This window comes from Schistocerca gregaria, chromosome 2 (genome assembly GCF_023897955.1).
Source record: "Schistocerca gregaria isolate iqSchGreg1 chromosome 2, iqSchGreg1.2, whole genome shotgun sequence".
Taxonomy (NCBI): Eukaryota; Metazoa; Arthropoda; class Insecta; order Orthoptera; family Acrididae; genus Schistocerca; species Schistocerca gregaria.
This window is the reverse complement of record NC_064921.1, coordinates 936,356,868-936,369,083: the sequence shown is the minus strand read 5'-3', so window position 1 is coordinate 936,369,083 and position 12,216 is coordinate 936,356,868. Positions and strand designations below refer to the sequence as shown.

Below are 12,216 nucleotides of genomic sequence, written 5' to 3'. Positions count from 1 at the left end.
GGCTTGCAAGCACAGTTCATCAGTAAAGAAGTTATCTTACCAGTTTCTTTAGTTCTGTGGAAGAGAAGCCGACGTACTCGTCTAGCGAAAAAAACAAAACTCCTTCAGGCATTGTCCGATTTTCCTCAATAACTCGAAACATTTTTTATTTTATTTTATTCTGTTCAGAAGTTTTTTTCCATTTTCAGATATTATTTTCGCAATTTTATAAAACCAGAACCATGGACCGTGCCGTTGGTGGGGAGGCTTGCGTGCCTCAGCGATACAGATAGCCGTACCGTAGGTGCAACCACAACGGAGGCGTATCTGTTGAGAGGCCAGACGAACGTGTGATTCCTGAAGAGAGACAGCAGCATTTTCAGTAGTTGCAGGAGCAAGAGTCTTGATGATTGACTGGTCTGGCCTTGTAACATTAGCTAAACGGCCTTGCTGTGCTGGTACTGCGAACGGCTGAACGCAAGGGGAAACAACAGCCGTAATTTTTCCCGAGGGCATGTAGCCTTAATGTATGGTTAAATGATGATGGCGTCCCTTGGGTAAAATATTACGGAAGTAAAATAGTCCCCCATTCGGATCTCCGGACGGGGCCTGCTCAGGAGGACATCGGTATCAGGAGAGAGAAAAATGGCGTTCTACGAATCGCAGCGTGAAATGTCAGATCCCTTAATCGAGCAGGTAGGTTTTAAAATATAGAGAGGGAAATGGATAGAATAAAGCTGGATGTAATGGGAATTAGCGAAGTTCGGTGGCAAGAGGAGCAAGACTTCTGGTCAGGTGAATACAGGGCTATAAATACAAAATCAAATCGGGGTAATGCATGGGTAGGTTTAGTAATGAATAAAAAATAGGAGCGGTGGTAAGCTACTACGAGCAACATATTGCACACATTCTTGTAGCAAATATAGACACAAAGCCCACGCCCACGCCTACCACAGTAGTACAAGTTTATACGCCAACTAGCTCCGCAGATGATGAAGAGACTGATGAAATGGATGATGAGATAAAAGAAATTATTCAGATAGTGAAGGGAGACGAAACTTTATTGGGTATCGGAATTCGGCAGCAGGAAAAGTAAGAGGAAGAAAAGTAGTAGGTGAATATGGAATAGGGGTAAGGAACGAAAGAGGAAGCCGCCTGGTAGAATTTTACACAGAGCATAACTTAATCATAGCTAACACTTGGGTTAAGAATCATGAAAGAAGGTTGTATACTGAGAGACGCCTGGAGAAACTGGAAGGTATCACATAGATTATATAATGGTAAGACATACATTTAGGGACCAGGTTTTAAATTATAAGTCATTACCATGGTAGATTTGCACTCTTACCACAATGTATTGGTTATGAACTGTAGATTAAAACTGAAGAAAAATCAAGAAGGTGGGAATTTAAAGAGATGTGACCTGCATAAACTGAAAGAACTAGATGTTACAGAGTATGTCAGAGAGAGCATTAGGGAACGATTGTTAAGAACAGCGAAAATAAATAAAGTAGAAGAAGAGTCGATAGCTTTGAGAGATGAAATAGTGAAGGCAGTAGAGGACCAAGTAGATAAAAAGACGACGGCTGGTAGAATTCCTTGGGTACCAGAAGAGATATTGAATTTATTTGATGAAAGGAAATTATATAAAAATGTAGTAAATGAAGCAGGCAAAAATGAATATAAAAGTCTCAAAAATGACATCGATAGGAAGTGCAAAATGGCTAAGCAGGGATGGCTAGAGGACAAATGTGAGGATGTAGAGGCATATATCACCAGGGGGAAGATAGATACTTCCTACAGGAAAATTAAAGATACCTTTGGAGAAAAGAGTACCACATGTATAAATATCAAGAGCTCAGGTGGAAACCCAGTTCTAAGCAAGGAAGGGAAGGCAGAAAGTTGGAAGGAGTATATAGAGGTTGTATATAAGGGCGATGTACTTGAGGGCAGTATTATTGAAGTGGAAGACGACGTAGATGAAAATGAAATGGAAGATGTGATACTGAGTGACGAGTTTGACATAGCACTGAAAGACCTAAGTCGAAACAAGGCCCCAGGAGCAAGCACATTCCATTTGAACTAGTGATAACCTTGGGAGAGCCAGCCCAGACAACACTCTACCACGTGGTGTGCAAAATGTATGAGACAAGCGGAATACCCTTAGACTTCAAGAAGAATATAATAATTCCTATCCAAAGCGTGTGTTGACAGGTGTGAACATTACCGAATTATCAGTGTAATAAGTTACGGCTGCAAAAAACTAACACGAATTCTTTACAGACGAATGGAAAAGCCGACCTTGGGGAAGAGCAGTTTGGATTCCGTATAAATGTTGGAACTCGTGAGGCAATACTGACCATACGACTTATCGTAGAAGGTAGATTATGGAAAGGCAAACCTACGTTTCTAGCATTTGCAGACTTAAAGAAAGATTTTGACAACGTCGACTGGAATCATCTCTTTCAAATTCTGAAGGTGGCAGGGGTCAAATACAGGGAACGAAATTCTATTTACAATTTGTGCAGCAACCAGAAGGCAGTTATAAGAGTCGAGGGGCATGTAAGGGAAGTAGTGGTTTTCAAGGGAGTGAGACAGGGTTGTAGCTTATCCCCGATGTTGTTCAAAGTGGTTCAAATGGCTCTGAGCACAATGGGACTTTACATCTGAGGTCATCAGTCCAATAGAACTTAGAACTACTTAAACCTAATTAACCTAAGGACATCACACAGATCTATGCCCGAGGCAGGATTCGAAACTGCGACCGTAGCGGTCGCGCGGTGCCAGACTGAAGCTCCTAGAACCGATGTTGCTCAATCTATATATTGAGCCAATAGTAAGGTAGCTACAGAAAAATTTGGAGTAGGAATTAAAGTCCTTGGAGAAGAAATAAAACTTTGAGGTTTGCCGACAACACTGTAACTGGAAGAGTAGTTGAACGGAATGGACAGTGTCTTGAAAGAACGAAATAAGATGAATATCAACAAAAGTAAAACGAGGATAATGGAATGCAGTCGAATTTAATCAGGTGATGCTGAGGGAATTATGTTAGGAAATGAGTCAGTAAAACAGTCAATGAGTTTTGCTATTCGGGGAGCAAAATAACTGGAGAAGAGAAACTTGTTAACATCGAGGATAGGTTTAAGGACCAGGAAATTTTTTGTGAAATTATTTGTATGGAGTGTAGCCATGTAGTGAATTGAAACATGGACGATAACATAGTTTAGACGAGAAGAGAATAGAAGCTTTCGAAATGTGGTGCTACAGAAGAATGCTGAAGATTAGATGGGTAGATCACATAACTAATGAGGACGTACTGAATAGAATTGGAGAGAAGCGGAATTTGTTGTACAACTTGATTAGAAGAAGAGATCGGTGATAGGACATGTCCTGAGGCATCAAGGGATCACCAATTTAGTACTGGAGGGCGGCGTGGGGGGTAAAGACCATATAGAGAGACCAAGAGATGAATACACTAAGCAAATTCAGAAGGATGTAGGGTGCAGTAGGTACTTGTAGTTGAAGATACTTCCGCAGGATAGAGTAGCATGGAGAGCTACATCTAACCAATCTCTGGACTGAAGACAACAACAACAACAACAACAACAATACGAGTATGGGCGTCTGTTAGTGTGTGGAAAAAAGTAAACAAATTTTTTACCGCGCTGCCAACTATTAGGAACATAGGATTTGAAGACGTGTGGTCAGAAACTATGATTGTTGCTGACGAAGAGAACCAAGTAAATCCTGGAAAGAGAAACTTATTGTTCGTGCCTGAGGATTTTCAACGGGTGACTGTGTGGTGAGCAACGTCCCGTCAAGGAATAATCGGTGCAATATTCCTTGTTGGCACGGTGACAACCGAACGGTTCGTGAAGGTTTCGGAAGATGATTTCATCCCCTTTATCCAGAGTGACCATGATTACTACAAGGTGTGGTTCTTGCAAGACGGAGCCCGACCCCACCGAAGCATGATAGTGTTTCATGTCGTGGAGGAGTACTTTGGGGACAGCGTTCTGCCTCTGGTGTACCTAGAGGCCACTGGCATAGGCCCCGGTTGACCACCATATTCTCCAGATCTAAACGCACTCGACTCCTTTTTGTAGGGTTATATTAAAGACAAGGTGTACAGCAGTAACCCCAAAACCATTGCTGAGCTGAAAATAGCCATTCGGAGGTCATCGACAGCCTCGATGTTCCAACACTTCAGCGGCCAACGCGGAATTTCTCTATTCGTCAGCGCCACATCATCGCCAATGATGGCAGGCATATCGAAAATGGCAGACCCTAAATCCCAATATTTGTAGTGACGTTTACGAGTTGAATAAATAGGTGTGCACGTCGTAGCTTGTAACTAATTTACTTTTTTTAATATAGTTCTATAATTGTCATCCTGCATAAGCGAAATATCACAGTAACTATGACCATCAACGATATGATGGACACTACCTCACGAAACTGACACATTAAGCAATATCCAACGTAACAACCATTTTTTTTATCCAATAGTATCTTTCGAATCGTCTAAGAACGACTGCAGGGCCGTTCTGCGGGTCTAGCGCTTCAGCTACCAGCTCGCCAAAGGCTCACAGACTTCCTTAGCGAGGCGCGTCGCAGAAATCTGTAAGTTTGTGTACCCGAAGTTAGGCCGGATCCCCGGTTCCGAGAACTGCAGGTAACGGTCTGAAGGTTGTGTCTCCACTAACACAGAGGCGGGTACTACGGGTATTCAAATATTCGTCTCAACTATCCGTGACCCGTCTCTAAAATCCCCTCGTGCGTGGTAGGACTGTTGATATTTTCAAAAATATAAGGAATCCGATATATCAATAATTAATAAATGTGATTATTTGCTCTCGTTATATCGAAGAAAGTGTCTATACATCGACCAAAAAAGTATCGACATATCGGCCTATAAAAATATTGGCTGCACATTGTAAATGTAGTGCCGGTTTTAGAGCTGTATATTTAAGTAGTGATTTATTATTAGATATTGTGTACATCATCAAGCTAGCAGTCTGCTTATCCCCCTTAGAGGAAGAATGGAAAGAAAAACTAGGCACGTCTATGCTTGACGACAACCACTTTGCTAACAAAGGTAACTGCATGTAAGTGGCACAATAAAAAGTGTCCGAAGGGTCCGTCGTTCGGTTTCCTCACATACCGAATTTTGTCCGGAACACTTCATGTGGCCTTCCCTGGTTTTTCATTTCTGCCAACGCCAGCGACCGAGCAGCTGTAGTGTCAAAATTGCGTGATGAATGAAAACGTTACTCTTTCTGTCACTACCGCCGAGCGCCGATGACGTCAGCATTTTCCCCTGACATGGCTCCGCCCAACGCAAAGGCCAATCTTGTTGTTCAGATTTGTGTTCATCATTTTCAGCAACTGTTTCTGAAGAACTCCGATATGAAGAAATAGCACACTAGTTGCGTTAATTTTTTTTTTTTAACACAGGCGTAGACGTGCCTAGTTTCTCTTTCCAATCTTACTGTGAGGGGGATAAGCAGACTGCTAGCTTGATGATGTACACAGTATCTAATAATAAATCACTACTTGCAAATACGGCTCTAAAACCGGCACTACATTTCTTCACATCGGAAATCTCGTTATTCCACTCACACCCGCTCGCCGCAGTACAATCAGACTTCTTTTGTGCCACCTGTACTTGCTTCACACATTCGAAGAGAAAGACTGGACCTGATAAAAGCCCAACACGTAGCAAGGCTCCTTCACACAGTCAAAGAAAAATCATGTTCTACTACAATTTCAAAAGAACAACTTGAAACATTTACCGAGAACTGTGAAAAAATATCATTTATAATGAAAATATCGGTACTTGGTATTTCCATTGTGATATCGATATATCGGGTAAAAATGTGTCGCCCATTTTTATATATCAATATTTTTTGGGAGACATCGATATATCGATATTTCATCAACAGCCCATAGTGTGTGGCCAGCTAATGCTTTCTGTGTCAACCCGCGCCTTGGCCGGAGATCAGTAACAGCTGACTAGCGACTACCGTCTACTGCGTAGGCTGCCGTTAACTCAACAACACAACAGGCTGTGTCGGATTACTGATGAATGGCATCGAATTGTGTTCAGCGATGAATCGAGCTTCAGCATTATCCCACCATCGTCGGTGATAAGACGGCGACCAGGGAAGAGGTCCCATTCTTACAATGTTTTGAAAGACACAGCAGTTTTAATACCGGCGTCATGGTGCGAAGATTCATCGGGAGTGACTTCAGGTCATGACTTGTAGTTGGTTGGTTTAAACGAGGGGTGGACCAAACTGCTAGGTCATCGGTCCCCATGACTTGTAGTGATATTTCTCGTCCGAGAACATCGTAGTACCATTTCCCGACACGACAGTCGTAGTCGATACAAGGAACCATCTGTGTGATGTTGACATACTCCCGTGGCCAGCTAGATCCTCGATGTCTCAGCGATAGATCAAGTGTGGGACTACCTCAGACGTCAACTCCGCTCCAGTGTCACAATCCTGGATATCAAGGGTCATTACAACAGTTGTGAGCCAGCTTGTCTGATTAGACAATACAATGGCTTCATGACACCCTTCCCAACCGAATCAGTCTATGCAACCACGCCAAAGTTGGTCATTACAATAAGTGACCTCATACTGTCAAATTATTTTTAAATTTAACTCAATTTTGTAATCATTGAACTAATATCACACAGCGTCTTAACCCCTGAAGTGTTATTTAGTAAGTTCTGCTCTTCTGCGTTCTTCACGTATTTGTCACCTTTCCAGTACAGTGAGTGGGGAACTAACGTCAGTCATCTTGCGTCTTGGTGATGCCGAGCGAAGCTCCTATCCGACAAGAAGTACAGACAGAGGACCGGAAACAGAAACACACGAGCGAATGAGGGAAGTCTAGGCAGCAAGGAAGGCATACAAAGTAGTGTAGAATCATTACAACAAGAAGTCTATCTCACAAAAAGCCAAATTACGCCACTACTACACGGTGGTGCTCCCCGAGGCACTGTATGCAGCAGTGACCGCACTAATCATAGGACATACACGTATCAGACAACTAGATAAAGTAGAATGGAAAATACTTAGGAAAATATTTGGCGCGACTAACAACAACGGAAAATGGACCAAGAAACCTACACAGAAACTATACAAACATACGGAGACAAACACATAAAACGCAGACTACAATTCTGCTGACACCTATGCAGGATGCCATTACAAAAACTGACCAAACAGATCTTTGACTGGGTAACCACTAGAAACAACAAACGAATGGCAACGGTAAAAAAAACGACCTGAACCAAGTCAACATCACACCAGAAACAATAAACGACAGAATAAAATTCAGAAACATCATAAATAAAAGTAAACTACATGAGATACACTGTGACAAACGAACAGGCGTAAAATTGACTGAAGAACGCAAGCAAGATCACAGTCGAAAGATGAAAGAAATATGTGCAAGCAAAATGGCAACCGCCGGCCGCAGTGACCGTGCGGTTCTAGGAGCTACAGTCTGGAGCCGAGCGGCCGCTACGGTCGCAGGTTCGATTCCTGCCCTGCATTGATGTGTGTGATGTCCTTAGGTTAGTTAGGTTTAATTAGTTCCAAGTTATAGGCGACTGATGACCTCAGAAGTTAAGTCGCATAGTGCTCAGAGCCATTTGAACCATTTTTGAAGCCAAAAAGGCAACCAAGATGAATCCGAAGACACGAAGTCGACAAGAAGCGTGGACAAGAGGACCGGAAACAGAAACACAGCGAGCGAATGAGGGAAGTTTGGGCAGCAAGGAAGGCAGCAAAAGGAATTAGCCTTGTAGGTTAGCTCAACTGCGCTCTTTAAGGGTGTACACAAATAATAATAATAATAATAATAATAATAATAATAATAATAAATACTCTGTTTCTTAAAAAGTGATTTACTCTCAAAAAGTGATTAACATATTTCCTTTGGCTGCTTAAACAATACTTTTTCAATTGCTTTACCTACTCTGCACTTTGGCCCCAAAGGATAATTCTACAACTTATTATTGACTGAATAAAGCACAGTACATTGAAGAGAGGATACTAATATTTACTTCATTTCTTATTGATACCATCATAAAACTTACGTCACTTAATTCAGTATTGGTTATGCCAAAGTCGCTTTTCGAAGTTAGTGTGCTGATTACGCAAACCTCTACAAATTTGATATCATTGACCAATACATCATTAATTTTCACTCAGTGATATAGTGGGGACTAGTAGCGTTTTATTCTGAACAGTGTGTAAAGTTAGACCGATGTCTCCTTTACACTGCCGAACAACGTGTTCGAGCCGTAAGTTTAAATGCGCTGTGCTTTTATTCACCAGAGTGTGGACTGGGTTTTTCGGGGTGTAAGCGTTAGCTTTTTTTATGGTTTGTACAAACTAATGTGCAGTACTGGCATTTCCTGAAGCCTTGATTTCATTTATTGGAACAAATTGTTATTGGCCTTTGAGATAACTTAGAATTGTCATGATCAGTTCCTGTTATTTGGTAAGAACAGATCTTTTGCAGCGATATAGTATGATTGACGTTGTCAGAGTCCATTGTGAGATGAGAAAGATAGCTATGGCTGATAGGGTGCCGTCAACGACACTTAGAGTAAAATCTATGGATTCCTGTGCTGCATTTTTCTTTTCCTCAAGAACGAATTTATTCTGAGGCCCCTGGTGTATTCAGGCCACCTAGAGTACTTAAACTGACTTGTTACTATTAATAGCTTCTCTCGTTCCTTCCTTGCGTATTGGCATCTCTATGCTGCCTGAATGTCGAACTGCAAGTTGCACGTGCTCTTTCTCTCTTGCTTAACTGCAACATGGTGGTTATAAAGTGTCAGTACAACGCGAAAGAAAATACGTTCCGGTTTGTGCCCCCTTGAAGCTATTGCAGCGGATGTTCCAGATTTGTGGATAACAACAAAATGAAATCTTCGGACATAAGTGCACAAAACAAGTGAGAGTTCTCCTGTATCATTCACAAATCTAGAGTGACCCAGAAGTAGGCATGTTGACCAGAAAATGGACTGCTCTTTACTGTCACGAATTATTTACTCACACATTTAGGTGTCGAGCAAAACATCATCATCAGATGCAGCAACAATGGATAAATTAGATATCTTATCAGCCAGAACGTTTTATGCGCGTCATTTATATAATCGAGTGTCATAAACAAAGCAGACACGTCTTCACCAAAGCTGACATCGTTTGCTCAGAGAAATCACAGCTAGTGCTCAAAATTAAGAATGAACTAATCAGATTTGTTTAATGCCCCATCATGTATTAATTAACTCGAACAAAAACCTGTGTGTAACGATTTGAAGGGAAATGAAGTGTAACAATCGCAAGGTCACAGGTTTTTCAGGAGGCAGACCAGTTCATTGGTAGGATACTGAGACAATGCAAACAATCTTCAAAAGAGATTGCTTGCAGAACGCTCGTGAGACCCATCCTAAAACATTACTCTGTTATGCGGGACCCTTACGAAATGTAGCTAACAGGAGGCAGCGAATGTAGAGAAAAAAGTACAGTGTTAATAGTCCCAAGATTGCCTTACCTACGGGAGAGCATCCCGGAAATAATGAAAAACCTGGAGCGGCAAATGTTGTATGTGTCTTCATTATCCGTCATAGTGGATAGTGGGAACGAAGCTGCATATAGTAACAGCAATAAATAAAGTAGCCCCAGTGTCTAGACTTCACGTCTCGTCCCCAGATGCACTTACGCACAAAGTGAAAAAAATTGTTTTAAGTTTACGTACATCAGTGCATATACAACATAACACATAATTACTTGCAAGGTGTACATTGTAAGCTAACCAGTTTACCTCTGTTAATGTTAGGTGAGAGGGCTCTGCTAAATATTAAAGTATAAAATCTGTAATTAGTCAAAGTAAGCACGAAAACTAGTTCAGTAATATTTTCTGCCTTTAAATGTTTAAATCATTATACATTGATATTGGTCAGTTTCCAGATGAAATGAATCCTGATGTATTGGAAGTGCATAACCACCCTCTAACATGCACTAAAAGAAAACCTTTATAGCGTTGAGCATTTATACCGACCATGAGTAAATATTAATTGGACACGAACCATGTGGTATTAGCTGAATTTTCCGATGGTGCCTGCAGAACATCGCTTTGATATCAAATAGAAAACAAATGGCAGAATATCAGGAAATGTTTCTTATCTAATACTACACTTAGGCGTAATGATAACTACGAGGTGCATTCAAGTTCTGAGGCCTCCGATTTTTTTCCTAGTTAACTACTCACCCGAAATCGATGAAACTGGCGTTACTTCTCGACGTAATCGCCCTGCAGACGTACACATTTTTCACAACGCTGAAACCATGATTCCATGGCAGCGGCGAAGGCTTCTTTAGGAGCCTGTTTTGACCACTGGAAAAACGCTGAGGCAATAGCAGCACGTCTGGTGAATGTGCGGCCACGAAGAGTGTCTTTCATTGTTGGAAAAAGCCAAAAGTCACTAGGAGCCAGGTCAGGTTAGTAGGGAGCACGAGGAATCACTTCAAAGTTGTTATCACGAAGAAACTGTTGCGTAACGTTAGCTCGATGTGCGGGTGCGTTGTCTTGGTGAAACACCACACGCGCAGCCCCCCTTCCCGGACGTTTTTGTTGCAGTGCAGGAAGGAATTTGTTCTTCAAAACATTTTCGTAGGATGCACCTGTTACCGTAGTGCCCTTCGGAACGTAATGGGTAAGGATTACGCCTTCACTGTCTCAGAACATGGACACCATCATTTTTTCAGCACTGGCGGTTACCCGAAATTTTTTTGGTGGCGGTGAATCTGTGTGCTTCCGTTCAGCTGACGGGTGCTTTGTTTCTGGATTGAAAAATGGCATCCACTTCTCATCCATTGTCACAAACGATGAAAAGAAAGTCCCATTCATGCTGTCGTTGCGCGTCAACATTGCTTGGCAACATGCCACACGGGCAGCCATGTGGTCGTCCGTCAGCATTCGTGGCACCCACCTGGATGACACTTTTCGTATTTTCAGGTCGTCATGCAGGATTGTGTGCACAGAACCCATAGAAATGCCAACTCCGGAGTCGATCTGTTCAACAGTCACTCGGCGATCCCCCAAAACAATTCTCTCCACTTTCTCGATCATGTCGTCAGACCAAATTGTGCGTGCCCGAGGTTGTTTCGGTTTGTTGTCACACGACGTTCTGCCTTCATTAAACTGTCGCACCCACGAACGCACTTTCAACGTATCCATAACTCCATCACCACATGTCTCCTTCAACTGTCGATGAATTTCAATTGGTTTCACACCGCGCAAATTCAGAAAACGAATGATTGCACGCTGTTTAAGTAAGGAAAACGTCGTCATTTTAAGTATTTAAAACAGTTCTGATTCTCGCCGCTGGCGGTAAAATTCCATCTGCCATACGGTACTGCCATCTCTGGGACGTATTGACAATGAACGCGGCCTCATTTTAAAACAATGCGGATGTTCCTATCTCTTTCCAGTCCGGAGAAAAAAAAATCGGAGGTCTTAGAACTTGAATGCACCTCGTATTTATGCACCATAGGTTTACGTATTCGAACCCTAAAATTATGTTAATATTGAACTGTTATGTCATCACAAGATAATATGGAGTAGATTAGACGAATTTTAATTAGTTATTGGAAATACCAATACCATGTCAATGATGTTAAGTGTTATGCCCTTACGCCTTGTTACTGGTCAATTTTGAGTTGAAGTGAGTCTAGATGTGCTGGGAGTGTATAACCAGTCTATTATAAAGGACATTTATGGTATTACATCAACCTTTACACTGACCGTGAGAAAACATTAACTGAAGAAGGATCCTGGGCTATAATAACAACTACAACAAGTGCTCAAATGGAAAGGTACGAAATGTCGTAACACCTGAAACGGTTGAAATTTACACATGCTGTTTTGCAATAATGTAAGGAGGCATTTAGGCAATGCAGGCATGCTTCGTCACCTCCCCCTAAAAAATTCAAAGCCATGCCCTCGGCAGGCAACGCAATGTTGACTGTCTATCGGAGGTACGATATCAAATTCCTCGAGTACGGAAAAACTACTGACAGTGACTTGTGCTGTGAGACACACCGTAGCCTATTCAAATCCATCAAGAGCAAATAGCCTGGGCTGCTCAAGGAGGGGGTGAATCTGCTCCATTGTCGCACAAAGAGTAACGGCCAACATCAACTGAGA

The 12,216-nt window shown here is 42.0% G+C and overlaps 1 long non-coding RNA gene across 1 annotated transcript in view; it reads right to left on the bottom strand.

Annotated features, from left to right (window-relative positions):
* Positions 1-12,216, bottom strand: part of LOC126335380 (uncharacterized) — a 561,036-nt gene that overhangs the window by 162,538 nt on the left and 386,282 nt on the right. The window lies entirely within an intron of this gene.